At 33.7% G+C, this 24,744-nt stretch overlaps 1 long non-coding RNA gene across 2 annotated transcripts; it reads right to left on the bottom strand.

Annotated features, from left to right (window-relative positions):
• Positions 1-3,319: 3,319 nt before the first annotated feature.
• LOC121248739 lies at positions 3,320-6,693 on the bottom strand. Of its 2 annotated transcripts, none has more exons than XR_005937506.1 (3): positions 5,050-6,693; positions 3,965-4,970; positions 3,320-3,435 (listed from the first exon to the last, which is right to left on the bottom strand). It is a non-coding gene; the product is annotated as an uncharacterized LOC121248739 (long non-coding RNA). The 2 variants fall into 2 exon arrangements; XR_005937507.1 differs by having other exon boundaries at positions 3,965-6,262; positions 6,355-6,693.
• Between the last annotated feature and the right edge of the window lie 18,051 nt (positions 6,694-24,744).

Here is a 24,744-nt window from a genome sequence, read left to right as displayed (position 1 = left end):
CACATTACTTCTTCTTTTTCCAACCATTTTTGTAATTCTTTACGTTCCTCTTTCTGCTTGACACGGTTTAGTCCAAAAGTATCATGAATCTGAATCTGTTTTATCTTTGATCTTGCATTCTTTATGTTGGTTTGAACATGTCCCAAAGTGCTTTTGTTCGAATTTTGCAACTTCTCATTGCACTTACTTATCTTCCTCATCATCCCTTATCATCTATACTTAGTTCATAACTCCAAGACTTAGAAATAATCTGTTCATACTCTTCACTGTCAGCCCACATTGCCTCAAGTCTAAAAGGCATTTTACCTCCACCTGAAATCCCTTCATCATTATGAGATAAGACAATTGGTGAATGATCAAAATGGGCAGCTATTTCATGTTGTACTCTTTAACATTTAGAAACATATTGGGCCAACCATCATTTGAAATTAATCATCCATTAATTTAACAAAAAATCTTAAAATTTATCTATGTGTATATTTATCATGGATTAAAACTTAAGTAATAACTATAAATTATTAAACCGTTTTCTCACTTTATTGACATGACACTATTAAATAAGCTTTAAAACAATCATTATTTTAAAAAATAGGTTATTAAAGGTCAATCATGTTTTCTTAGCTCATTGATTTGAGTTTTCATTTGATAACTTTACAAGGTCTAAGATTTATGTCAAATGTTGCTCAAGCATAGGAATCTTATTTAGGTGATATGTACTAGAAAATCCCTTATACATAGTTTAATTTTATTTCATTGTCTATCATATAATCTCAATGTTTTAAAGTTTTAGTGTCATTTTGATTCTTTTATTAAAAAAGAAATCAGCATCAACTTGAATACAAATATGAAGAGAATTAAAAAAAAAAAAAAAAACCCTTGAAATGAAAATGAAACTTTTAAGAATAATCTATTTTTGTTTTTTTAGAAAGGAAAATTATGTTCTTGCATTTTGTCATCCTTAATTGCAAAAGTTGATCCGGCACATTTAAATTATTTTTTTGTTTAAATAGTTGAATAAAAATCCATTTAAACTGCACCACATCAATTAATGTGACAGATATGAAATTAATGTGATAGAGATTACAAATTTAAATTAAAGCTTGAGATTACTTTAACAAATATTGAGAAAGAATAAGGAAAAAAAAAAAGAAGATACAATTACCACTTGTTTTGTTTTGTTTTGTAAATGGGTAGGAGCGTGTTGACACGGACATGGAAGTACGTGTGAGGGTGTCTGTTTAACTTACTAGACAAATGAAGGTGAAGCCTTCAATGGAGACTTTTATCCAAGGAGTTGGGTTAAAATGTAGAATCACCATGTCTGCAAGTTTTGAATGTATTATAAAATAAATAAAATTTTATTAGGAAAAAAAATATAAATAAAAACTTCATTTTTTTTAGAATTCATTTCTTTTTTACAAAAAACTTGCATAAAATTTATTGTTTTGAGACTTGTTCCTGTCATTCTTATAAAATGTAGCAAAATGTTACTTATTTTCTCCCACGTCATATACCAACTGTCATTTTTATTCATTTATTTAAATAGGCATATATATGAAAAATATTTTAGATATAAATAAATTATATAAAAATAAACTTATAAATTTATGTAATTTGATATAATACGTTAGATTATAAAATTACTTTTATTATAAAATAATTTTAATATGCTATAAAATTACATCAATTTATAAATTTATTTTATATAATTTTTTGTATATATAATTCTATAAGAAGAATTTTTCTAAAATGTATCAGCGCACATACGTGACTTTCTAGTGCCGCAAAACACCAAGCTTTGTTCGCAAGCAAGTACAACACCAACAACACTCGGAGTGCGTAACACGCATACCTGCCACGTCACTTGTCTCTTTCTTCCACCGAAGCAATCGCTAGCTTTAACAGCTTTATTTATTAATTCATATATTTATAAAAAAAAATATATTTAATTTTTTATTTTTTATTAAATATATAGTATATAAATGATAAATAAAAGAATTTAATTAGTTTAAAAAAAATAAAACCAAAAAATAAATTGTGCTACATATAATTATTTTTATGTATTTTTTATATATTCTATTAATGTGATTTGTTAAATTAATTATTTTAAATTAAAAAAATAATAAAACCAATCATATTAATAAAGTAAACTTCATGTATAATTTTTGTTTATGGAATGCGTGGATTTAAGTGGGGGGTATAGGACCCATCAGTTGGTGGACATGCAGAAGACATCCAATCATATAAACTGTCTGGCTTTTGCATCGGACGGTTCAGATGGGGGAGATGGGAGCACTAATGTTTAGACACTTGAGCATATTTAACCATAGGAGACAAAAGTCTCTACGATCATTGATCGAAAGTTTCAATTGGATAATCTTGTTATATCATGCCATACAAGCAAACCCTCAGCCAGTGAAAGTGGTTGTGAAAGCGAAACAAAAAGGAATATATATCATATGATCAGGAGCTTGCGTGTGATCCGATTAACATCGGTTGACTTTAGAGGCTAAAAGATCACTTAAAATGTGCATTATTTGTCGGACACAACCAAAGTGCGTGCGCAACCCATCCACAAGAAGAGTTCCCTCTTCCATGTGCTTCCCATATTTCCATGCACACAACAATACATGATGAAAAATTTGATTCATCGTCATTTTTTTCATCATCGTCTTATCATCTTATAATATGATATTAAATGATAAATTTATAAATAAAATATAATAAATAATTTCCAATATCTAATGCCACATCATAAAATAATGATAATTGAAATGATGAGACGATAATATTTTTTATTTTTTATTTTGTACATGGAGAGAGGGGATTTAATCATTGATTCTTTTAATGAGAAATCGAGGTGTTGTCAATTAATCTAAAGAACGTCGCAATGTAACCATTTTTATTTTCATTTTGAGATGGATGGTATTTATTTAATTATAAATAGTAGAGTGATTTGGTTATTTTAATTTTAATGTCATTAATTTATTTATTTTTAAATGTAACGATCAAAATGAAGAGAATACCATTTCGACATAACTTTGGTGCTCTTTAAGCTTCTCACTCAAATGGATGAAGTAGGTTTCGAGTCAATGAGGACCAATATCAGTAGTATTCTTAAGATGCTGTGGGCTTGTTAGACTTGTGAGTGGTGGTGTCGGTAAGAAGGCAGAAAGGAATGAAAACTCTGAATGGTTGGGTTTTTTAAAAATTTTATGTGTACTTATTGTCTTATTTTTTTAATATAAAATAATTATTTTTATCAATCACATTAATAAAATATATAAAAATAATTATATATAATATAACTGTCGCTTCGTAAATAGTCAAAAGATTTCGACTCATCACAGTTGCAGTTTAATGTTTGGTGCTTCCATCCCGCATCTCTATATGTGATGGCCGCGTGGCCATTGGAGCAGTGGACAAGACTTTCATCTGCATACATAAAAAGTTTAATTGCTACTTTAGCAGACAGGATATTCCGCAAACAAATAGATAAGTTTATAAATTCTGCTTATAACCAAGTTTGAGACGGAACGTATAAAATGAGTCCTAATTAAAAGAGAGATGGACATATAAAATGAGTTTTATAATATTTATTAGTATTTTAGATAATATTAAATGAGAAAAAAAGAGAGATAGACATATAAAATGAATCTTACAGTATTTATTATTATCTTTTATAAGTATTTTAGACAGCATTAAATGAGGAATAAATGTTTTAAGATATACTCCATGCGTACATAAAGTACTCTTCTGGAAGGGTGGAGGAGGACAATAGGCAAAAGAACTATGGTAGATGCAGTACCTCAATAAACAAGACCATCTTGCTTCGTTTGAAGACAAGTGACAAAGTATGCCAGACAGTATCGGGTATCCTGAACTTCATAACAATGTCAGACACGATAGTGAAATCACATGTGGAATGACTAGCACGAAGGTATGAAACCAGATATTGAGTTACCTTGTCATGACAAAAGCAATTAGGTGGTCTGTCGCTATATTCATCTATAACGACCACAAATATCTTCGTGATGAAACATGAGCAAGGGTGGTCAATGGAAAAGACCCTTAAAAGCAAAACTTTTTGATGTAGTGTTTCGTAATCTGGGCAACTCAGCAGTTCCTCTCGAAGACTTGTAAGATTCACTAAGATGAGGACTCTAGCGAGTGACACCTCTTATGTCTAAATTAGAATAATTCTTTTGTGTAGAAAATGCTAGGAGAAAATGTTCAGATCCCTTTACTTGAACTCGAGACGTGCTTATATGCCTGGTCACAGTAGTCCCTGCCCACTGCTAGCAGGTCGTGCAAGGGTGTACCGAGTGTTATAATAGTGGCAGGGTCCTTCTCTATCATGTCAGCTGTTGCATTGCCGTATTATATGTGGGTCGCTCTTCCTCTTATCAGTTTGTCTCTTGTTGTAGAAGAAGGGGATGTGTGCACACCGTTGTGATTACAGGAGTGATGAGTAGACGTCAGGCTCTGACCTTGCGTGCTAGTTCTTATGGCCATTTAATGCGGCGTGCTCGTTGTTCGGCAGTATGGGTTGTGGCTTGGGTAGGTGACGTGACTAGTCACCGTATCTAATGGGTCTTCTCGGGTCCAGTTCTACCCTCCTTCATTCGTTGCTTTTGCGCCGGACTATCCATTGGTCGGCTTGGGCCCCAGGGGAATCAACCCTTCGCGGCCCAAGGTGGGAAATGAACTTCCCTCTCAAAACCATGACGATTTTAGTGGTAACCGATGATGTCCCAATTGTTGTTATCAATTTGGAATAAGTACTTGGATTTTATAAAATTGAAACCTATTCCCGTCCTTTGGAAAGTGAGGAAGAATTCAATGTTAGATTAACAGCTCATGGTATACTACAAAATTGAATTGGTTTGTCATACTCTCTGTCCAAAACTCTGTGAATGAAATGATGGGATCCGTGAGGAATCCCAATCCAGAATTGGTACCCTGCCAACCTGCAATAAAATGGTGCCTCAACAACCAACCATAGCTCCATGAGAGTTTGTAAATCTAACAAGCAATCTTTGCACATACCTGGCAGATACTGTTCTTGGCAGTAGTTATTACATGATCGCCACCATATCTGTATCTACTTTCATCTGGAAACTACTTCTGAAGTACAGACATCTTCCAGGAAACCTATCACACCATCGCCAAGCAAAGGATATATTATGATCGCCACAATACATGTATCTACTTTCATCTGAAACTACTTCTGAGACAGACATCTTCCAGGAAACATACAACTTCACCAAGCAAAGGAAGGAGATCAAGAACCTGATCCTTGTGACTCAAATCCACAAGCAAAATATTCATAGAACACTGATTCGGTGAGGTTTTTAGAGAACCCAAGCGGTACCCTCCAGACTTCAATAACATGTTCAAGCTCAAGCTTTCCCTGCGGTGAAACATGACCCTTTTCCAAGGAGCCACTAATCAATGAGTTTGAATTGGGGTTAAGGGCATACAGCACATGGGTAGAATAAGAGATAGCATATGGCAACAAAACCAGCGCTGCTAGACTCCACCCTAGATAGTGAAAGTTCCTTAGCATCATCCAAAAAGTGCATCAGACGTTTGGCCATTGTTATCCATATATTTAAGCAGTTGGGAACCAACACAGTCATACATTCAACTGAGAGTCGCAAGGAAATATTTCAGGGGATCAAATGCTGACAATAGAAGATGTTTAAAATAATTTTGCATTCCCTGTAAAATGAACTCTGTTTGGGATGTCTTCATAGTTCATTGAAACACCACGCAAAAGTAGACCACAACTAAAAAACCATTGGTGAAGCCATATTCACATCAGTGATAGAGCAGATAGCCTGAACTTTTGAAAGACGGATAACTGCTTGCAGGTTGTCAATGTACTTGAGGTCCGTCCAATGACACCTTGAAAAGAGGGGGATACTAATATAGCAGGTCCCAACTCCTGCGGGCCAGCCTCTATAAACCTAAAGGAAGTATGATTTAAGTCAGTACTACTGACGCCTTTTGAACTTAGATCTTGATATATCTTCTTTATAAAGCTTAATAATGTGCCCAACACAACATAATATCATTATACTTAGTGGATGCTCTTTCTCAACTCCAAGCAAACTCCTTTTAAAACAAATACAAATAATCTTAAAGCAAACGTGCTAAACTTCTGTTTTCATGAGTAACAGATACGATTGACACTTGATTGATGATAATAGAAATCATCTTTAAATGGAAGTCGAACTGAAAAATATTCCATGGCTACCTAGAAAATAAAGGAACTGCCACATTATATAAAATAATGGCGTTTGAAGTTTAAAAAGGATAACTTTTCAAAAATTTAATCCAAAAGGTTACCATGGTCCATGTATATGGAGGAATGAAAATTCAATGTGTTAATACTTTTGCTTCTTTTTCTTTCTTTCTATCGATTGCCATGGGAACTTGAGCCTAGCCCAGACCTACGCCTGAATAGTTTGAACATTCAAACCCTGGTTCAGCAACCCTTACATCCGAGCAATCATTGCTTCATATCCTCGACAGGTACCTGTTTAACAAAGAATGAAGCGCATTCAAATTCTTATATTGCAGAACAAGGCATATGAAATGTTGGAATGAGTATAGGCAAATGTTAACCTTGACACCAATGTCTTTCGAAAGAGCATCAAAGTTAAGACTGAAGGAACTTTTCTCATGCTTCTATCTTGGACACTCAACCGCGTAAAATGAGGTAGGCATGGATGAACACACGAGAAGTCAATTTCTTGACTTTTTCAAAAACATCTCCTACATTTTAAATGTAGTGACCGGTCTAGTTTGCCTCACAAAAAAGATTTCCCATGATATATTCAGTTTGAAACGACAGACAATCATTGTAAAGAAAAAAAAAATCCCACCAGATTTGGCTTGGAACAATGAAAAGTTACCCCCAAATTCTAACAAGCACCAATGAAGATCTATAATAAGTAAAACTAATTTTGTAATGGTTCTTGAGATACTGAAATTGGAGCAGAAGCTAAAAAGATGTTTTTATTGAAATTTTTCACATCATGATTTTATCCTCTCTTTTTTTCTTAAAGAATGCCAAGACACTAGACCTATATTAATTATCAACTCTATGAACAACAATGTGGAGGAAATATACGATGTCACAAACAGATTTAAGTAACCACACCACGTTAGTATGTTCAAAGCCTTTTCATAATTAAGATGGACTTCTCTTTACCATTACAGCTTCATAACACAAATATATGAGGAACAACATAAGCATGTTAGTACCATTGAGAGAACTAGTGGGTGTTGTAGAGTTAATCTTCAGCAAACACCTTTTTGACATGTACCTATCCCTCTTGTCAAAGCAGAGAAGTCTTCTATGTATTAGAGGAGCCCATATATGTGACATGTCCCTCATCCTATCACTTAGTTTTTTTATTTTTTTTATTTATAAGTCTTATCCTATCACTTAATTTAGCTGCTAACTTCATCACAGCATATCATAATGATAATATAGCATCAAAAGGGTAGGTCAGAGGGACAAATTAATAAACACATTAATCATTTCTTGGTTAATTACAAGATGCCAAGATTAGCAATGATATATATGAAGACAAACTTGATTTTCCAAAAATGTTAATTAAGACAAAACATTCGCTGCTTTCATGTGCAACATACCACTTCATTCAAGTTTGATACTGAAATTTTGTCCCTGAATTGAACACTTCCAGTAAAACATATATGTTATGAGGTGGCTTAAATTCTGGTTGAACAGTGCAAGTGTCGTAGATTCGCTCGAGCGGAGGTTCATTCAGCTCGAGCGAATTTAGACAGAGAGCTTCGCTCGATATTCGCTCGACGTTCAGCTCGAGCGAATTCAGACAGAGAGCTTCGCTCGATATTCGCTCGACGTTCAGCTCGAGCGAATTCAGACAGAGAGCTTCGCTCAAGTATTGCTCGACATTCAGCTCGAGCAATATCCAAGTCAGAGAGCTTCGCTCGATCCTCGCTCGACACCCAGCTCGAGCGAGTTCAGACAGAGAGCTTCGCTCGTCTCTCGCACAACTGTTAGCTTGAGCGAAGTACAGAATATCTACGTTCGCTCGACACTCGCTCGACGTTCGCTCGAGCCAATGTTCACAAAAGTGAATTCTCACTTTTGCTATAAATATCAAACGGCGCCTCTCTCATTGTTAAGACTTCAGAATTCATTTTTGCTCTTGTTTAGTGTTTTCTTGAGAGAGAAGTCTTGAGTGAGTTTGAGAGATAACTTCCTTGTGAAGTTTTGTTGTATTGATCTGTACTCCATCTCTGTTGATAGTGAAATCTTCGATACCGACCCCACCAGTGGACGTAGGCTCGTTTTGAGTCGAACCACTTAATTCTTGGTGTTCATTCTGTGTGATTGTCATCTATCTTTTTCGTTTTAGTTCCGCTACTATACTTCGTGTTAGTCCTAGCTACACTTATTCCCAACAAACTGGTATCAGAGCTTTGCTCAGGATCTGGAGGGATGGCTATGGCTAAGTTCGAAGTGGAGAAATTTGACGGTCAGAACAGTTTCAGTCTATGGCGCATCAAGATGAAGGCTTTACTGCGACAACAAGGCTTGTCAAAAGTATTAGAAGCATCAGTATCTGAAGATTCTCCGGCTCCTTCGAAAGAAGAAGAAGAAAAGGTACACAGTACTATTCTTTTGTCACTATCTGATGGAGTTTTAAGAGAGGTTGCTGATGAGGAAACAGCAATTGGTCTCTGGTCTGCACTTGAGAATCTGTACATGAAGAGATCTCTCACTAACCGGTTGTATTTGAAACAACGGTTATACACTCTCAAAATGAAGGAAGGTACTCTTATTTCTGAACACCTAGATGAGTTTAATAAACTCATTATGGATATGAGGAACATAGATATTAAGCTTGAAGAAGAAGATCAAGCGTTAATTATTTTATGTTCATTACCCACATCTTTTGAGAACTTTGTGAATTCCATGTTGTATGGTAGAAATACAATTTCCTTGGTAGATGTAAAGTCTGCTTTGAATTCTAAGGAGTTGAGGAATAAATTGAGTGTGAAGAACACTAATGAACAAGCTAGTGGTTTGTTTGTTAAGGGGTCCTCAAGCAGGGGTAGATCGAATGACAGGGGTTCAGAGAAGAATAAGGGGAAATCCAGGGGCAGTTCACAAACAACGTTCAGTAAGAAAAACGTCAAATGTCATTACTGCCATAAGTTTGGTCACTACAAGAACGAGTGTCCAAAATTGAAAAACAAAGAGGACGGCACTAGTTCATCTAATGCCGTTAGTGTTGCTGATGATAGGTCTAACGACCTAGATCTTGTTCTAGCAATAAGCGACTCCAATAGTCGCTTTAGTGACAAGTGGGTTTTGGACTCAGCTTGCACTTTCCATATGTGTCCCAAGAGGGACTGGTTCACTAACTATGAATCGGTCAACGGAGGTTCTGTTTTGTTAGGGAATGATATGGGTTGTAAAATTGCTGGAATTGGTTCAGTCAGAATCAAGATGTTTGATGGAATTGTCCGGACTTTGTCTAATGTTCGACATATTCCAGATTTGAAAAAGAATCTTATTTCTTTGGGTACTCTTGATTCTCTGGACTACAAGTACACTGGTGAAGGTGGAGCTATCAGAGTCAGTAAGGGCTCTATGGTTGTGATAAAAGGAGATAAGACAAATGGTCTTTATTTCCTTCAGGGCTCTACCGTGACAGGTGCAGCTGCAGTGTCAGTTTCTGATGATCCAGATTCAGATGTCACTCGTTTGTGGCATATGCGGTTGGGTCATATGAGTGAAAAGGGAATGTCAATTCTGAGTAAGCAGGGTTTGTTATGTGATCAGAAGATAGGGAAACTGGATTTCTGTGAGCACTGCGTGTTTGGCAAACAGTGCAAAGTTCAGTTCTCTACAGGGGTTCACAGAACCAAAAGTTCTGTGGACTACATTCATTCTGATCTTTGGGGCCCATCTTCCGTCCCGTCAAAAGGTGGAGCTCAATATTTGCTTACGTTCATTGATGATTTCTCTCGGAAGGTTTGGGTCTACTTTTTGAAGCAGAAAAGTGATGTGTTTGTCAACTTCAAACAGTGGAAAGCTTTGATTGAAAATCAGACGGGCAAGAAAATCAAGCGACTTCGCACTGACAACGGTATGGAGTTCTGCGGAGGTGAGTTTGATGAATTTTGCAAAAATGAGGGTATTGCCAGACATCGTACAGTTAGACATACTCCACAGCAAAATGGGGTAGCTGAACGGATGAACAGGACCCTCTTGGAGAGAGCTCGCAGCATGCTTTCTAATGCAGGCTTGGCTAAGGATTTCTGGGCTGAAGCAATCAACACGGCCTGTTACTTGGTCAATCGCTCTCCAGCCACAGCGATTGGTTTGAAGACTCCGAATGAGGTATGGTCTGATACTCCTGCTGATTATTCAAATTTGAAAATTTTTGGTTGTCCTGCATATTTTCATGTTAATGATGGAAAACTTGAGCCAAGGGCAAAGAAGGGCATATTCATTGGGTATGCCAGTGGGGTGAAGGGATTCAGGTTGTGGTGTACTGATCCTAGATCACCCAAGTTTGTAATCAGTAGGGATGTCACTTTTGATGAAAAATCCATGCTTAGACCGAATTCTGAGTCTACAAGACAAGAACAGGATGTTAGAAAGCAGGTGGAGTTTCAGGTGGAAGCATCACAAGGGCTGCCCAACGGTGCCCAAGATCATGCTATTGAAGATGAGCGTGATTCTGATTCAAGTAGCGGCGCACAAGGTGAGCAAGACTACAGTATAGCAACTGGTAGACAGAGGAGGCAGATTAGACCACCTCAGAGATATGCTCATGCAGATATGGTTATGTATGCTCTTACTACGGCAGAGAATTTTGTTGGTCAGGAACCTTCCAGTTATTCAGAAGCTGTCAAGAGCGTAGAATCTGCACAGTGGTGCGCAGCTATGACTGAAGAGATTGAGTCTCTTCACAAAAACCAAACATGGGATTTGGTTCTGTTGCCAAAGAAGGTAAAGACTGTTGGCTGCAAATGGGTTTTCAAAAGAAAAGAGGGAATCCAGGGTGATACAGATGCAAGGTACAAGGCACGCTTAGTTGCTAAGGGCTTCAGTCAGAGAGAAGGCATTGACTTCACTGAAGTCTTCTCTCCAGTGGTGAAACACAGTTCGATCAGATTGCTACTAGCTTTAGTAGCATTGTATGACTTAGAGCTACAGCAACTTGATGTTAAAACAACGTTCCTACATGGTGAACTTGAAGAAACCATTTACATGCATCAGCCAGAGGGATTCATTGTTGAAAACAAGGAAGATCATGTATGCAGATTGAAGAAGTCTTTATATGGTTTGAAGCAGTCGCCAAGGCAATGGTATAAGCGGTTTGATTCCTTTATGATTGATCATGGTTATTTGAGAAGTAACTATGATAGTTGTGTTTATCATAAGGAATTATCTGATAAGTCTTTCATTTATTTGCTATTATATGTTGATGATATGCTTATTGCTGCTAGAAGCATATTTGACATAAGTTTGTTAAAAACCCAACTCAGAAATGAGTTTGAAATGAAAGACTTAGGTGCTGCAAAGAAGATTTTGGGAATGGAAATCTTCAGAGATAGGAAAGCTGGAAAGTTGTACTTGTCCCAAGGAAAGTATATTGAGAAAGTGCTTCAGAGATTTGGGATGTTTGATTCCAAACCAGTAAGTACACCACTTGCTACGCACTTTAAGCTTTCAGCTTGCCTATCTCCTCAGACAGATGAAGAGGAACAGTTCATGGCTAGTGTTCCTTATTCAAATGCAGTTGGCAGCATCATGTATGCAATGGTTTGCACCCGCCCAGACATTTCACAGGCAGTGAGCGTAGTTAGCAGGTATATGGCTAACCCAGGTAAGACTCATTGGCAGGCTGTGAAATGGATACTCAGGTATTTGAGGGGAACCCTGAACTTTGGGTTAATATTTGATAGAGATGTCGATCTCAGTCCCAAAGTTACTGGTTTTGTTGATTCAGATTATGCTGGAGACTTAGATAAAAGAAGATCATTGACAGGTTATGTTTTCACTCTGTGTGGGTCAGCTATCAGTTGGAAAGCAACACTGCAATCCACTGTTGCTTTATCAACTACCGAGGCAGAGTACATGGCAGCAGCAGAGGCTGTTAAGGAGGCCATTTGGTTGAAAGGCTTGGTCAATGACTTGGGTTTACAACAAGATAGGATCTCAGTATTCTGTGACAGTCAGAGTGCAATACATTTGACCAAAAATCAAATGTATCATGAAAGAACGAAGCACATTGATGTCAGGTACCATTTTCTCAGAGAGATTGTTATAGAGGGTGCTATACAGATTCTGAAGATTGCTACTACAGAGAATCCAGCAGATATGATGACTAAGCCAGTTGCAGTATACAAGTTCAAATTTTGTTTGGACTTGATTGGTGTTCGCATTTTGTTATTCCCGTAAGGGATTTGGTGGTGGTGGGATTGGTTTTGTGGTCGGAGGTTTTTTGGTGTTTTGGCAGAGTTCAAGCCAAGGTGGAGATTTGTTATGAGGTGGCTTAAATTCTGGTTGAACAGTGCAAGTGTCGTAGATTCGCTCGAGCGGAGGTTCATTCAGCTCGAGCGAATTTAGACAGAGAGCTTCGCTCGATATTCGCTCGACGTTCAGCTCGAGCGAATTCAGACAGAGAGCTTCGCTCGATATTCGCTCGACGTTCAGCTCGAGCGAATTCAGACAGAGAGCTTCGCTCAAGTATTGCTCGACATTCAGCTCGAGCAATATCCAAGTCAGAGAGCTTCGCTCGATCCTCGCTCGACACCCAGCTCGAGCGAGTTCAGACAGAGAGCTTCGCTCGTCTCTCGCACAACTGTTAGCTTGAGCGAAGTACAGAATATCTACGTTCGCTCGACACTCGCTCGACGTTCGCTCGAGCCAATGTTCACAAAAGTGAATTCTCACTTTTGCTATAAATATCAAACGGCGCCTCTCTCATTGTTAAGACTTCAGAATTCATTTTTGCTCTTGTTTAGTGTTTTCTTGAGAGAGAAGTCTTGAGTGAGTTTGAGAGATAACTTCCTTGTGAAGTTTTGTTGTATTGATCTGTACTCCATCTCTGTTGATAGTGAAATCTTCGATACCGACCCCACCAGTGGACGTAGGCTCGTTTTGAGTCGAACCACTTAATTCTTGGTGTTCATTCTGTGTGATTGTCATCTATCTTTTTCGTTTTAGTTCCGCTACTATACTTCGTGTTAGTCCTAGCTACACTTATTCCCAACAATATATAAATACTTGTTTGTCGCCAAGTTGGTTAGCTAATATGCATAGAGTTACTCACAAGCAGCATGACTTAAATTGGTGGAGGACCATGAAATGCCTACAGACTTTCTCTGCCATTGCTAGAACAAAGGTTGGTTAACTGATATCCTAGATGGAATTGCATATTTTGTACAATGAAACAACTTAAAATAAAATCGGCTCACATATCTAGGAACGTGCAAGGAAAACTATAATAGAAACATTATGGACGAACAGAACAAGTAATTATATATGGATAGGTTCAAAAGTTGTTGATTAGGAACCAATAGGATTGTCAAGGGCATGAAAAACTGCCTGCAACAGAGAATTGTGGTCGGCATCTAAAAATGGAGCATTGAACTGTTCGATAGATATATGCCACACTCCTAAATTACAAACAAATGTAATTAGAAAGTGAACGAGTCAAAATCCATGAAATACACAGAATATGGAAACTTCGGAAAACTATCATTCCTTTTGAGAATGTGATATTTACTGTCAATTTTGTACTTATAACGAGTTTAACTAACTTCTCTTAAACCAAACTGCAACATCCGCTACTGAACAATTAAAAGATAGCAGGCTAAGCACGAATGCTTTAAAATCTTGCCTCTTTGAAGAACAAAAACTTCTCAATATCCGATATGAAGCAAGACTGACACTGGAGCCTAGACTGTTTCTGGAATTGTAAGAGGGCAGAGTACGCGCAGCACTTGTTAGTTGTTGCCTCTCGAGCCCAAGGAAATCGGGCCGCTGATTTTGCTCGAGTTGAATGGAGGAATGAGCCATCGCTGCCGGAGAGTAGTAGACGAAGAGGCAGGACCTCCGATGAAACGCTAATCACAACAAAAAAGAGTCCTGATTCCAATTTTGGCGCCAAAACCTTCAGCAAGTAGGGAGGGCGGTTGCCAATTGGACGGATTTGGCGGGTTTTAGCATCCAGCCGACTAAGATGGGCCGGGCTTGCTATTTCTTAAACTCGTTACAGACCTGAAACAGGCCATAGTATTGTAGATGGGCCTACTTTTCCCTTTTTTTTAAAAAAAAAAAGGATGGGCCTAACTTTTGAAGTAGGGTAATGCTAGTATTTCTAATTTATACCACTAAGAGCATTGGTATTGGATTGGCCAAATACCTTTTCATCTTTATATTTGACTAATTTTAACAATAACTGGCCCACATTGAATTAGCCAAAGACTTTTCATCTCAAATATGAGTTACAATAATTTCATTTTTCTTTTCAAATATGAAAAGTCCTGTAACAAGTCTAAACTCATTGTTTATTATATTTTGGCTCCTTCTCTTTCCAGCAGCTCTTTTCCTTGATATCGTGTGTGATGAAATTTTATTTATTGGATTGTGAAAATAAAAATAAATATAATTATTGGAGATTATAGGAGGTTATGAAAATAGAATTAATTAATTATAAAAATATAAAAATAAAAAATAATAATATTTTATTATTATAGAGAGTATGATGACTAATCTAATATAGATTTTAAGTTTTGAATGATTAGATAAAAGTGAAAAAGTTACATATTAGTCAAAATTTGAAGAATAAAAAAGCTAATTCAATGCCAATGCTCTCATATTGCTCTCATATTTAGAACGTGTAAAGATTAGATCTACACCAAGTTTAGATCAATAATATTTTGAAAGAGTTTTAGTATTTATCATCTCCACATATCATACTTATTTTTTTTTTTCTTAAATTAATTGAATTCTTTTACTCATCATCGATATACAATATATTTGGTAAGAGGAAAAAATAAAAAAAATAAAAAATTATATATATAATTAAAGTCAAAAACATAATCAAATATAAAGATGACAAGTGTCAAAACAGAGACTTCTACCAAGAAACTCTCGTATATATATAAACGAATATGGAGTGTATTCACGTACAATTTATCATTGATTAACCATTTTATGATACGAGTAACTTGATCATTGGATGAGACTTCCTTGAAGTCTTGCACACTTACCTTCCTTTTTTTTTTTTTTTTTTTTTTTTTTTTTTTTGCATTCTTCTTTTTTCGTTTCAATGCATCAATGAGTTGCATTCCTGATTAACTTTTTGACTCGATAATCATTTTAAAAAAATAAAGAGAACACGTCAACCGCTCTATCATATTCATTCATGTCGGAAATAATTGCCTCCCTTTTTCTTCAACAATGTTGAGAATTGAAATGGTAAACTAAAAAACAATGTTAAGAATCAAGATGTTAAAGTTGTTTTGATCACTTAACCACCTTTTTTTGGGAAGTTTGTTTGAAAACATTTTAGAGGCATGTCTCTAGAACCCAACTCCCTTAAAAGTATATGCAAAGATCATTTGTCCTACATTAAATAAATATCTACAAATGTTATACTTAAAACTCTACTCTCATTTTATTTGTAATTATATTTTGCTTGTATATCGTGCAAATAATATCATATTATTACAACTAAAACAAAGAGAAATTATATTTGTAATAATAGAATGTACAAGCTTCACGCAATCTCTTTGAAATAAGTAGATAAATCTGAAATACACATAAAAAATTATTTTTTTAATAATGGATCCCACTTTTTTAAAGAGAATGCGTATAGCTTGTACATTCTAAGACTGTAAGTCTGTATCTAGCATTACTCTAAAATTAATAGAATGAATAATGCTATTATGTCTCATAATTTATACCACTCACTTTACCCTCTTAATATGGCACAACAATGTGGTGCCAAGTGGCTTATTAAAAAAATTTTAAAAATATATATTCAAAACAAAATTACTCCCGAGAATACAAAAATATGAAGATTAAAATCTTAAATTCCTCCTACCCTTTTATGCTTGTGTTTAAATTTTTTTTTTTAATAAGCCATGTTTCACCACAATTGAGATGGCATAATGAATGATATAAATTAAGAGGCATAGTATGACTTTCTTCTTTTAATTATGTTATTCAATTTAATAGAAAAAATAATAAAGAATTTAAGGTAATATTAAATGTTAATGTGAGGCTTACACTATTCAAAGATTCTACACCGATAGGGTTAAATATTACAAAAAAAAAGTTTTTAAAACTCTTGTCCGAATTTAAAACTCTCAAGTGAGAGAGACGTATATAGTGATTTTATAATATTTTTGGTTCATTTAATATTATTTAAAATAGTTATACTGGTAATAATAAGTGTTGTAAAATTTACTTTATATATCTATTTTTCTTCTTTTTAAAACCCTCAAATTTGGCCAATAGCATAAATAAAAGTTAGTCAAAATATTATAGAGTTTTATTATACATCAGTCATTAATAATTATTCATCTTCATATCTTATATTTGATAATTTTTTTTATAAAACATAGAGTATTTTTTATAAGATATCATGTGAGATGTAGACTGGTGAATAATAACTGATAAAAAAAATTATTTAATATTATAACATCAACTTATTGCTTATATTTCTTTATATATATATATGATTTGTTTAAACAATAGAAAAAAAATACAAACATCTATTCCACGTTTGCCAATGTTCTCTGGCGTTTACTTGACGACAAAATGCCTAGGAATCCTAAACGTGATTTCTTCTCAGATTATTTAGAATTTTTCTTTATAGAGCATATTACACACAAATAATGTCCTTCACGCCTGCTTATTTTGGCTTTATCCCATTTTGACCAAGCATCTTGGCTTGCTGAATGCACGTGTCATTCTGCTGTTGGGTCACGTTGGAAATGTAATAGCAGTGTATAAGAATATTAGGCAATAATTGTCCGGTTATTTAGGTGCTTGAACGGAAATTAAGGACACGTATGCAGTTAATCAAGCTGGAACAAAATTGGTCTTTTATGTGACGCGGTGTCCTGCAAATGAGAAATGATAGTGAATGCATATGCAATCATTTATAAAAAACAAATACAAAATGAGATTAAAAAAAATTAATTTTTTAATAATAAAAGAGTGACTATATAATATTTATTTATTTTATGATTATATATAATATTATTCTATAAATTTGTCTGCCACATCAGCTAATCCTAGAGATGAGAGAGTGAGCCATACGACTTTTCTACTTCTTCGTTGTCTCTTATCTTTATCATTTCGTACGTGTTTCGAGCCGCACGATACGTTGCTCTGGCCTCCGGATCTTGACTGAAAGAGGAATATCTGTAATTCATATGCATACTAGGCGAGGACCAACGTGCAAATAGAAGGATCTAAGATATCCCATAGTTCTAAAACCCAGAAGCCTCTATGCATAAATTTAACAATGCTTGTGAGTAATAGATTATGAGTTGGTGAATATTTAAAAGGAAAAGGAGAAAGAAGAACAACCTATACTTCACCTTTAGATCCGAAACAATGAAAATTTGACAGCAATATTTGAATTAAATTTGTAATTTTCAACAAAGTCTAGGCCTACTTCATATGTGAGCCAGCATAATAATATGGTTAGTGTGGCTCTTATTCATGGTAGATATTTAATTTGAAGTCTTCAGTTTAGTGTAAAGTGAACAGAAGAAACATGACCCTGTTTTGTTATTGCTCATGCCTAGTTTGCTTTCATGTGCCATCTGCGACAACTCGGGTTCAATGATTAGTAACATGCCAATTGAAGGTTAAAATCATGGACGAGATTTTAAGAGTTGCAAGAAATTTATCTTGAGATCAGTATTTTATAGAGTGCCTTTAAGATGGGCAAAGCTTTACAGGAGCTACATGCTTGTTTCCTTCAGGATGCAACACATTTAGGCTAGACTAATTCAGAAGTTCATAAAAGGCTTCCACCGCAGAGACACCCTCGAACATAATAGGGCAGATTTGGAATTATCGTGTCTCCCATTTGTTTCTAAGAGTTTATGTTTTACTAAGAAGAAAGCAAGCCACTAGTCTCTGATCGTACGTGTTATTTCTTGCACTTCACCTAGCTAGAATGGATGATGATACAGATGAATGTAATAAAGAAATTTCTTGCTTTATGATTTTCATTGCCTCACTACAAGAAGTGGAGACATATCAGGATTGTTGTTTTGGTGACTCTACAGAAAAATAAAATAAAAATAAAGAACTTCTAGTGGTCATGGTAGAAAACCAGCTCGTGGGGAGTATACATTGACATGACTTTCATGTTAATATTCTGAATTTCTGTTAATGGGGGGTTGTTCATTTTGATGGTTTTGCTTTAAGAATATCTTGTTGGGGTGTGGGAGTCTGAATTAACATTACTTCTTTTAAATTATGTTTTGCTTCTTGTAAGATCATATCTTCATTAAACCTAGAAAACAATTAGTCATGCCTCAGGTTGCTCCCAAACTCACCCTAAAGTGTGCCACATAATAAATGGTCTAGAATTGTAGAGTTTGAAGTGAAAGGATCTTATATGGGTTCAAAAGAAAGTAATAAGTCAAAACCCAAATTGGTGACATTTGGCCATATCATGCATTACGACCTTTTAACAAGGTTACATAAGTATCAGCTAGCAAAGGCCCTGCAAACTTCTCTGTTTCTTCGGCCAACAAATGGGTAATGAATATCATCTCCGATGTACAATGTGCAAAATATATAGATTTGCTAGTAGCACTCTCATTGGTAAGAGCTGCTACCATCCCTAAAGAAACCAAGATGGATCACTTAAAAGTTCCTAGAAAAGGAGGAAAAATTAGACATAAAAATATAATATTTTATGTGACAGTAGATCTCAAACACAAACACAAAAAAAAAAAAAAAAAACAACAACATTGAAGATTCCTATCCACAAGCACAAATGACATAACAACAGAAGGACAATAGAGCGAGATAGTTCTAAAATCCAGAATGACATGGAAATGATCTTCACAAGAAAGAACAAATGCAGAAGTACCATTTTCTTGTGCTCCAGCTGCCGTGAAACGATATGCAGCCTAATATTTCCAATTTCATGAATTAGAAAATACATTTAAGCTATAAAGAGTGCACAAGAAACTTTTTTTTTTCTTTTTGTTAAGTCATCAGAGTGCCCAAAAAATCAGGTACAAGAAAGTATATTACTTGTTTGGCTTGAACATGCGCTTTGTAAGTCCTTATACTTTGCTTCCTCTCTGCTTCCCATTTCAAGTCCAAGATGTAATGAAATTGACGAGAGACATTTAACACATTTTGTTCTTAAACACCACCTGGATAGTTGAAAGAAATAGAAATGCAGAACAAAAAGATCAAGAACCCACCAAAGCAGAAAACATAATCAAAACATCTTGATGAACAGACAATTTAGGGGGAACAAAATGAAAAGTAAAAACAGAGAGAAAAAGAGGATTGAAAAGGAAAAACGTACCCTCCAACGACGAAGTCGCTCTATTGTGACATTCTTGGTGTTGGTAATATCGAAAGGATCCAAAGACGATTCATCGCCATTGTTCATGCTGACACTAGAGCGGCTTGCTCTGGCCTCCACATCGTTGTCGCACCGATGGCACGGCGAATTCTAGAAGAAACTCATTTCTTTTGCAGGAGAGATGACACCATCACACTTTAATTCCCTCTCTTCTCAACACGCATAGGAAAAAAATCAACAAACGATCCCTTTCACAGAATCTCAAATTGTCGCTTCAATACAATCCAATTAAAACTCCTCTTTTCAGACATTCGCTTTGAAAAAACTCTTCTCTGAGATTTATTTTTTCTGTCTCACTACACTCGGTCAAACATGGGCAAAAATTGGCAACCTTGAAAACCAAAAAATCAATAAACCTTGGATTCAGATGTCGGAAAAATAAAGTAAATAAAGCTTTAAATGATTAAAAAAATCAAAGAAATTGAACCCAAAAACCCTAAAATGCAAAACCATCCAGACGAACCCAAATGCACAAAACACAAATCCAACAGAAACTGTGAAAATCCAAACCCAAAACATGATCAAATGCGAAACACGAGGTGCCAAAAAAGGCCAACAAGAAATCCAGCCAGCAGAGTTTTTCTCGAGCTAGCTGCGGTCAATCGTGGAGAGGTGGTTTTCGTCGAACCTAAGGAATACAGTCGGAAGCCTCGCATTCTCTCTCTCTCTCTCTCTATGGGCTTTGGTTTTTGTTGGAGAAATGAGTATTGAGATGCAGTGGGTCCAAATCCGCAGCATCTAAGGCGCAATTGAGGAGATTGGGAGGCGATGACCTTGGTTTGGAAACATTTACCACGACATGCAAAAAACCAAAAAACCAACGTCGTAGAAAACAAATCTAAAGACGCAAACATGAAGACGAAGAGAAGAGAGAAGACTCAAAGAAGAGAGAAGACGAAGAGACAGAGAAGGAAATGAGTTTGGTTTTGGAGAGAGAAACGAATGAGAATATGCGGAAAAATAGAGAAGACGGAAGCGACGTTCTTTTTGCTTTAACACTGATTTAACGAAAAGTTAACGGAAATACTGTAGCTCCGTTAAAACAAGAATTTCCGTTAGATAGGCTCTTTTATATATAAAGAGATATCCAAATACAAGATTATACAATACAACTTGATTGATTCATCGTGTACAGAAAAATTTTTCTTTTCTTAACAAATTGAAAGAGATGGAACTCGTTTATTTATCAGATGATACGAGATAAAAATTGAAAATTAAATAAAATATTATTACAATGTATAATTTTTTAATATAATTTTTATTTTAAAATTTTAAAATTTGAAAATTTTGAATTATTTATTATATTTTACGTGAGAGTTTGAAAAAATTGTAATAATTATATGAGATGAGATGAGATAGTTTGAACTGTGTACAAGGGCGAAACTAGGATTTGTGATTTGGGAGGCGATCGACGAAGAGTGCAGTATGTGTCAGCATAAATAATATGTACTTTTTGCACGTGACTATATAAAAATTAATAATTATACTTCATAAAATTATACAATTGTTTTCGATTTACTCATATTTTTCTAAACTTTAAGAAAAATTTATAGATCAAGAATAAACCTAAAAAATTATCAAATAATATAAAAGTTGTTAGATTTTTATTGTATAATTGTATTATTATTAATAAGTGAACAAAAAAAAAGTGAATAATTAATAAATTCTTCACAAAAGAAAACAAATTCTTCACATACTCTCTCCATCTCTCTAGAAACGTCTCATTAATCATCTAGCTAGATAAATCTGTTGCCTCCCCCATGTGCAAGAATCTTCCAGATTTGTTTTAATTATTAGACAAACTCTCTTAAAACTTCTAACTATTAACTGATTAATATGTGATTAAAAATATCTCAAAGGTTGTAAAGGAAGATTATGTACAGGTGATAGGCAAGAAACTCAATGAAGCCGAGAATGACCCAGATAAGGGAAATAAAAAATAAAATATCATGTAACTATGTAAACTTAGAAAGACAAGAAAAACTTATATGATATCATTGATATGAAATTAAACAAACCGCACAATGCACACTAAAAGCAAATAAAGAGAGATAGATATGATTTCAAAAAAAAAAAAAAAAGAGATAGATATGTCAAATCACGGCTATTATGTTATTAGATTTAAAAATATTTGAGTGATATACTATGTGTCTGAATGTTGAGAGGCAATCTTAAATATTTTAAGAATATTTATACTTAAAATTATAATTATATAATATATATAAGACTAATTTTTAAACCTTACCACCCCCAATCTACAACACAATTCTGCCCCTGATTGTGTAACCCAACCAGGCAGTTATATACAATCGTAGAGTATGCAAACGTCATGTAATTCTTTTGAAAATAAGTGAGGTCTATTATTAAAAGATTAATTTTTTTTTTCATTTGGATTTTGTATTTACTTGCTTTTTTAAAGAAATTACGTGACACTTGCATATTTCACGACTGTAAATATCATTTTTTAATAGTAAACTCTACTCTTTTTCAAAATAATTAAGCGATACACACATACTCCATGACCATACATAGCTAGCGTTACTACTTTATAAGAAAATACTTTGTATACCAATAAAGTGTATTAAAAAAAATGTACCAATCAGTTTTTTTTTTTTTAAGCAGTTTTATGTATTGTTTTTAGTATTTAAAAAAAATACACACGTATGCTTTAAAAATAAAAAATAAAAAACATTCATCGGTATACATTTCGATGCATTTTCTCGATATCCCAGCAAGACCCTAATATATACTGTCATTTACTCTATTTCATTTTGAAAAACTGTATTTGTAGGCTTAGTGTGTAAGTTATGCAAGCTTTCCTTGAAAAAAAAGTGAATAAATTTAAGATTTATATAAAATATATATATATTTCTTAATAGTAAACTTTATTTTTATTTTAAAAAGAGTGCGAGATTTATATATTTTAAAATTGTATTTAATATTATTTTTAAAAGAACTGTTAATTGACAAAAAGTCCATGCCATGCTGTTTTATGGAAAAAAACGTTTTACCATGTGATTTTATATTATCTTTAATTTTATTTTTGTAATAATTAAAATATTTATCGTATTTTATCCCTGTATAATTTCACTATAAATAGGCATATATATATTGTATTCATTAACAAATGAGAATAATAAAAATTTAGCTCTCAAATTCTCTCTCTTCTTTTCCTCTATTTTTTATTTTATTTTCTATCCACGAGATAGGCACAAAACACGTTTTTTATTTTTAAATCAGGATTTTAGTTGATTGTCAAAGTTGGCTAGCTATAGCAATTTAGCTGATAAAGCTATACGAACATCATGAGTTATCCGACGATAAAAGTAGTTGTTAATCATGATAATTGATATCTATGAATACAAAGATACCCTCATTCGCCTAATCTATAAACCAGAATTTAGAAAAATAAAACTATCATTTGCTAATTTCGTTAGGAAAACTCTGGCTTAGGATATGTTGTGTAAAAGTATTTTATTATTATTTATTAACAGTTAATTATTATTTACAAATAATTTATAAATAATGTTACATGCAGTTATGAAGTACGTAAGTACCGTACAGTCATTTTGAAAAATAATAGAATTTATTATTAAAAAATTAATTTTTTTTTATGAGAGATCTCGTATTTATTCATTTTTTTTCAAAGTGATTACGCTTGCACACTCACGACTGTAACTATCATTTCTCATAATTTATTACCATTAAGAATTTATTCACTATTATTTTATTATTATTTATAAATTATTTCATAACAACTCACTGATAATTTGAGATACTTTTAACATTTTTTTTTTTTACTCACTTTTGAAGTTGACATGATACTAGTTTTTATCCATATAAAATAACGAAACGTGAAAATTTTTAAAAAAATATAAATTTTGGTCAAAAATAAATGTCGAACAGTAATAATATTTATAATCATAAAATTAGGAAGCACCGCGTACTAATTTTTTTTAAAAAAATAAATAAATATGAGATCCTATTCTTTTTTAAAATAAATATGTTATGCTTACATAATCTATAATTACAGATAACATTACGTATACTGAAATACTAAACCCACTCATGGGCTCCCGATTGTGATTTTTTTTATTTAATAATTAAAGAAGTAGTTTTTAATAATATTATGAATTTTTTTAAAAAAATATTTAAAAATATTAAAAAAATACATGAAAGAAATGCACCACTAGGATCCCCATGTGTGGCTGTAGAGACACTTTTACTTATATAATAATTCGGCATAATCATGCTTCCCAAACTACAATAATGACATTGCAATAATTCATGGATCGGTTGATTTTTAAAATGGCAGTAACATAAAAAAATTTAAAAAAAAAGATGTTGTAAAATCCAGAGTTTTTTTTTTAAGAAAATCCAGAGTTTTTTTTTTTTTTTCGTCTGAATTATCAGTGGATATTAAAGAGATGTGAAAGTAGTATGTAATTTTTATTTAAAATATGTAACTTATTTTTTAAAGGCACACGATAAACAATAAATATTAGGAAACGAATTACATTAGGTTTTTCTAAAATTTATTTCTTACAATTCGAGTAAATAATTCAAAGACATCCTATTTATCTATCAACATGAAAATCGACAAATTTTAAGTTCACCTTAACATAAAAAATGATATTGCCATGCTAAAATCAATGAGAAATCTTGAACAGTTTTCGAGAAGGCTATTTGGTTTTTTTTTTTTTAGTTTTCAATGTATTTTTTAGTCATTTTAAAGATTTTTAAAAAATCATAATATTATTAAAAAACACTAACTTAATGTAAAGAAAAAAAAAAAAATTGTCAGAACCAGCTTTCTCACAACACAGACATTTTCCTTTTATTATTTACTATATAACAAACGATTATATTTTGTTTTAACAATCATATATGTTCTTAAAAAAAGTTAAGAAACTGTCACATTAATTTATTGTTTAATGCCATATTTGGATATTAGGAGTATTTCAAAATTTTGTAAATTATAAAGAAATGATTTAAGTGAAGATATTTTATTAGGTTTTAAAAAAAGAAAAAGAAAAAAATTGAATAAAAATAATATAAAATTAAAATTTTTCAT

The sequence above is a fragment of the Juglans microcarpa x Juglans regia genome, chromosome 2D (genome assembly GCF_004785595.1).
Source record: "Juglans microcarpa x Juglans regia isolate MS1-56 chromosome 2D, Jm3101_v1.0, whole genome shotgun sequence".
NCBI lineage: Eukaryota > Viridiplantae > Streptophyta > Magnoliopsida > Fagales > Juglandaceae > Juglans > Juglans microcarpa x Juglans regia.
Note: the sequence above shows the minus strand (reverse complement) of the source record. Positions and strands in the feature narration are given on the sequence as shown.